At 35.3% G+C, this 5,947-nt stretch overlaps 1 long non-coding RNA gene across 1 annotated transcript; it reads left to right on the plus strand.

Moving 5' to 3' along the window:
• The first annotated feature begins 558 nt into the window (after positions 1–558).
• On the plus strand, positions 559–1,923 carry LOC106956238 (uncharacterized). Its single transcript, XR_001426737.1, has 3 exons — positions 559–612; positions 1,695–1,719; positions 1,854–1,923. It is a non-coding gene; the product is annotated as an uncharacterized LOC106956238 (long non-coding RNA).
• Positions 1,924–5,947: the final 4,024 nt, after the last annotated feature.

Consider the following 5,947-nt stretch of genomic DNA (forward strand, 5'->3'; position numbering starts at 1 on the left):
GGCTGCTGCAGCCAGTATCTAAAACCCAAATGGGTTTTTCCATCCCAACATTTTCAGTCTGGTGTGACCTGCTCACTGGGCTGGGGGCTATGAAGAGATGGTCAGTGATTTATCACCAGGAATGAGGAGAAATGGCTTCAGGTGTGAAACACCCATCAAACCTGAACTTCTGGTCAGAAAAACTCCACAGGCTGAATTGTTGAAGGAGTAAAGACATTTTGTTCCTCTGTCAGATCATCAGTGAAGCTTTATAAAGCCTCCATTCCCTGGTTGAAGGCACACTGCTTCCAGTGAGTCCTGCTGCTGCTTTGACTCTTCATCACAACAAGGTAAGATTTGACTGGAAACTGGAAAATGTCAACCTATAGCTTCAATTTTTCATTTAGTCAGATTTAAACTTACAAAAAGGAATGGTATCTTACTAAAAGCTTTTATGTTCATATTTATTCATTAAAATGTGCCATTTAGTTCAGCAGATTGTTGAAAATATTTCAGAAAATCATTGAGTTTTTCTCAGTCATATCTCAGAGGAACTGAATGTTTCCTATTTTCATACAGATGAAATTTGTCCTTTATACTTTGTTCCTTTGTGGATTCGCCCTTGAAATCAATGTGAGTGAAAACCTCTTCATCTTGTGGTTTGAATATCTGTTGTTAAAAACTTTATTTTACTGATTTTATTTAGCAACTAGAAAATGTGCATTTCCTATGAAAATGCAAGTGTGAATGCTGAATGCTCAGTGCTGAATGCTTTGGGTGAAAATGGCAAAAGCCTTTGAAGCCAACTGCTGAAGACTTGCAGAAAGGTAAGAAATAGTCCACGCAGTGTGAAAAACCCGTTTAAAAGCCAAAATCAGCTAAAAAGCTAAAACTAGCTAAAATACTAAAGATAGCATCTAGGATACCACTAGCATGTCAGGTTGCAGTAATATATTCCATGCAATGTAAAAAAAACAACAACAAAACATGTTAAAGCTAAAATGTGAAAAGTACATTTTAAGTGATATATGATATCACATATGAAGTCATATGTGATATCATATATCTTATATCATATATATCATATATATCATATCATATCATATATCTTATGGTTCCTAAGATATCAGCATTTGTTTGGAGGCATTGTTTAGCACAGTGACTACAAAAACTATGCTGCATGCAGCACAAAGAAAGCGATGTCAGAAGCCCAAATTATTCCCAGGTGTTAAACAGCACAAAAGCTGTTTGAAGTTCAACTGCCCAACTTCAAAATGGCCGCTGCCTTGTGTCCTCCATGAAACCTCCATGATTGCCATGAATAGGCAGGATCTAAAACATCCACCGTTTCCTCCATGGGGTGAAAAATTCATGAAAAGCTGAATATTATAAAAAGTAGGAAGGTTATGAATACCAAGAGATATAGCCAGCATTAGGAGAGCAAGCTGAATAGTATAAAAGTTGAATGGTGAAAATAGCACAAAGTATGCAGAAGTGTGGCAAAATGTATGGAGCAACCAGAAAAGTGGAACTCAGTAGTGTGAATGCCTAGAGCACACTAATTATAGTTTTTTTTTTTTTTTTGTCATTCAGTTGTTAACCAGATGTTAATTTGATGCTTACAGCTCCAAGAAGCTTGAAGTAAAAATCCTCTGTTGTTTCCATTTGTGATTCATTTTGTTTTTTTGTTTGTTTTTTTGTTGTTTTTTTTACAGGCAGGACGTGGTTTTCAAAGAAACGGTAGTGTTGCAGGTTTTAGTATGAAGACAAGCTTATTGAATATAAAGTTATAATACATAAATTTTGTTATAGATCAGGAATGGTTGAACTGTTAAGTGTCTTCATATGAATATGATCTGAATCTCATTTGACAGCTCTTGAATGGATCAATCAGGAAGTATCTATTGTGGCATGTGAGGAATCAGCGGTTCAAATATTGTGTGGTAAGGTCACTGGTTTTACTGGTCGGTTCTGGAGCATTACACCATGAATACATTCAGGTTTCCAACATTTCCTCATCCCTCTACCAGCAGGACGTTGGCCTATGTCTGTGATCAGTGCTACATATGGACGCAGCAACCAGACGACATGCTCCGATGGGATACCTGACGACCAGACAAAGAATACTGATTGTGCTACGAATGCAGATTTAGTGTTTCAGAGGTACAGAGCTTCAGTCTTTCACACAGGAAAGACTGAAGCTTTCCTTCAGTCTTGGATTAATAAATACAAGAAACGCCAAATCACAATTTCTAGGAAACTGACTTTGAACTGAATCCACAGATGCGACAGGGAATCGATGTGCTCTGTCTTGGCCAGTAGCTCTTTGTTCGGAGATCCCTGTGTTGGGACCTACAAGTACCTGGAGGTGAAATATGTTTGCCAATGTGAGTTTATGGTCTAACATCATTAAAATCTTTCTAAAATTCAAGAACAACGTTGAAAATAATTAATGTCACATTTTCTTTTTCAGGTGATTTAAATTTCCTTCCATTATCTTAAGAAAACACCATCAGTAACATCTTTATTTACCAAACCCAGCTATTCAATTGGCAAATTAATTAACTGAAATATATATATTTCAGTTAAATTAATTAACTGAAATAAATAAAATAATAATACATATATATATATATATATATATATATATATATATATATATATATATATATATATATATATATTTAAAGATTCTAAATTTATACATATTTGCAAGGTTCCATTTTTTGTTTTTCATTTTCATTCATATTTTGTTTTTTATATGTATTTATTTTGTTAATTAATTTGTTTATTGTTTTTTTGATTCCTCTAATTTTTTCTTTCTTTTTTTCTTTATAAATAAAAAAAGTTAGCATCACAGAATAAACGTTCAAATCTTGGAGTTTGGTTGCTATAGCGATCCTGTGGATCAGGTTTTGGCCAAACTCTGGTTAAACTTTTCCCTCATCAGCTTTAATGTTCCAGTCCAGCTCAGTAACACAGTCAGTAGCACTAATGCTTGCAGCAACAAGGTCCTGCGTTTGAATCCCAGCCTGGGTCTTTCTGCATTTATTTAGAAAGAATACATTTAATTTTTGCACCAAAGTGAGAAACCCAGTCCTGACTCTCCAGAGGCCTTGTTGCAGGTTTAGAACTGGTGATATTTTATTTTCTGATATCTGAAATGCATTCTGCTGAAATTATACTGTTAATATTTTCCAGATCCATTTCCACATAATAGACCCTGAAGTGACCATCAGATCTGCTGTGTTGAGGATGAAATGCATCATAATCAGTAACATCTGGAGACGTTGTGATCCACTGACGTGCAGCTTTATCTCTCTTCAGTGTCTTTCAGTTTTCTTAGCATTTTATTTGTTTTTCTTTTCCAATCTTCATCCTTTTTGCTTTTATTTCAACTTTTCCTCAATAAACCTGACTTGCATTTATGTTTTGCTCAGTTTGCCTTTGTACGCTACAAACAGCCTGATGGGGATGAAAACTTTGACAAACTCCTTCCAAACTGTGAAGGCAGTTTAAAAACTGTTTCCAGACTGAACAGGAAGGATCTGGTGGAGGAAATTGGTTGAATGTCTGTGAGAACGCTGCCTGCTGTCATCTGGATGAGTTCAAGATGGCCGCCAACCAGAAGCGACACCTTTAGGATATTTTATTGTTTATAGACAAAAACTGGCAATTTTATTTTTGCCAAACTTTGCATATACTTTCACGCAATAAGTCTTATCTTACATATTTAATATGGTCATGGTTGGCTGAGGTTTGTGGGGCTTATTTACAAAAATGGAAAATTGCTTCATCTGACCTCCAAACTTTAAAAAAATCCTAAAACATCACACACTCATTCAAATGAGCTCAGATTTTTAGAATGCTTTCTTTTAATTGTTCTCTTCATATGCCTCATTCTGGGTTTTTTCACAAGTTTGTACTTAACACAAATATCTGTATCTTTCTCAATCTTAACTAAATTGTTTACAATTCATGAAGGCTTTTTCATGTTCATGACAGGTGTTATGTCATGTTTATGACAGTGCCATGACAGTCTTATTCACCCCCCTTCAAATAAAGTGTTACCCAAAATGGATATAATGTCCATAGGTGTCTACAAAATAGTTCAATATATTAAAATAACAAACAGAAAACAGGGATGCATGATATTGGATTTTGGTCGATATTCAAAATAATTTAGGTAATTCTAAATAAGCTAAAACAAGAAAAGTTCTGATCTGATTTAACTTCAAGCAATGATAAAAAATGTGTTTGCTTCTTTTTATTCAGTTTATGTAAAAACTGGTTTCAACATGTAAAAGCAATGGGATCATTTGAACGAATTGAACATTGTTAAGATGTGCTCTATGCAGTCTGTCAGGACCTTTGCTGTTTTTGAAAACAATGACTAAATATGAAGAGCATTTCAGTACAAATGCTCTTGTTATTTAAAAAGACTTATTTGAATACCAGGATCATTTTCCTCTGGTTGCACAATTATGAACTACTCTGTGTTGATCCGTCACATAAAGTCCCTGTAAAAAAAATTGACGTTTATGCACATAACAAATAAAAATGTAAAGAAAAAATATTCAAAGAGAGTTAATTTTACTGTAAAGTGTGGAAGCACAAATCACTCGTTTTATGTGGCATCATAAAAACCATCTTGTTTCCTTGCAAACTAAACTAATTTGGAACGCCTCAGCATTCTGGAGCATCACATCTATTTTACTGACTGTTGCTACAGCAACAGGGTTTCTGTTTTTTTGTTTGTTTTCTCAAAATTGGACCCCGAAAAAAGGGTTTTTCCTTGGATTCCAATTTGTACAATATTTACTGAGCTGTGCCATTCTCAGAACATACCATTCAGTTCTGTCACTTATGAATGCTGGATTATCTCCTTCCCCATCAGCAGCAGCCTCACGCCCGTCCTCATCTGCAGAGCTGCTGTAATCAAATCTCTGTTATCAAGGAAAATGCTGAGCTAAACTTGAAACCAGATGCTGCGTCATCTGGTTATTGGCACACAAACAAACATCTATGTTGTGATGTTTATAGGCACAATAATGGCCAAAAATGAACATTAACCATGAGTTTGATTTTGCATACCGTTATTGGGAAAAACGGATGACGCATGTTGGAAAATAGACAATGGATGGTGATGATATGAGGTATAAGTCTGATAACAGATGAACTCCCAGCAGTAATCTCAAGTAACAGCTCATAGTTGCTGTCCTGCAGATGAATGTGGTGTTGGATGGCGGGAAACATAAAGTATTTACATTTATTACTAGTTTAGTTTTTCTCCCTCTTACATGTTTCAGATGATAAATAAATCTTATCGGATGAATAGAGCTGTATTAAATGTAAAAGCAGTTTTTATTTAGGATTATATATTAAGGAGGAAAATCTATTTAAACCAACCTTCATAGTTTTTTTTCTTTAATTACATGAAATTAACTTTAACAGAATATATTTTTCGTATTTATTAAAACTGTCACCATGTTGTGACAGTTTAACATAAGGCAGATAATCTCTGAAGAGATCAAACTCCTCCCTGCTGTCGCCATCTGACGAAATTTACCGCTCCCACCAAAGACCAACCAATCAGAGCCAGGAGGAGGATCTTATCGCTGTCAAATATCCTCATGTACTTTCTGCTAAGTGTGCTAATGGTAGAGAAACAAATTGCAGGAAAAGTGTTTATACACCATCGATGGCTATGCTAACTAACATGACCTTTCTGCTATCAGGAAAGGGTGTGAGCAGCACATAACATAAGCTTGATTGACAGCACCAAGACTCACCTCATGACTCTGATTGGTTGCTTCTGACTGGGTGGCGTATTCCTGAAGTTAGTACTGGGAGAAGGCAGAGAGACTTAATTTTTTTCACAGATTTTTTGTTTATACTGTCACAATATACTGACAGTTTTAACAAATGCAAAGAAAAACACACACACACACACACACACACACACACA

Source organism: Poecilia latipinna, unplaced genomic scaffold (genome assembly GCF_001443285.1).
Source record: "Poecilia latipinna isolate Pla-1442-1.1 unplaced genomic scaffold, P_latipinna-1.0 Scaffold800, whole genome shotgun sequence".
In the NCBI taxonomy this organism is placed as follows: Eukaryota; Metazoa; Chordata; class Actinopteri; order Cyprinodontiformes; family Poeciliidae; genus Poecilia; species Poecilia latipinna.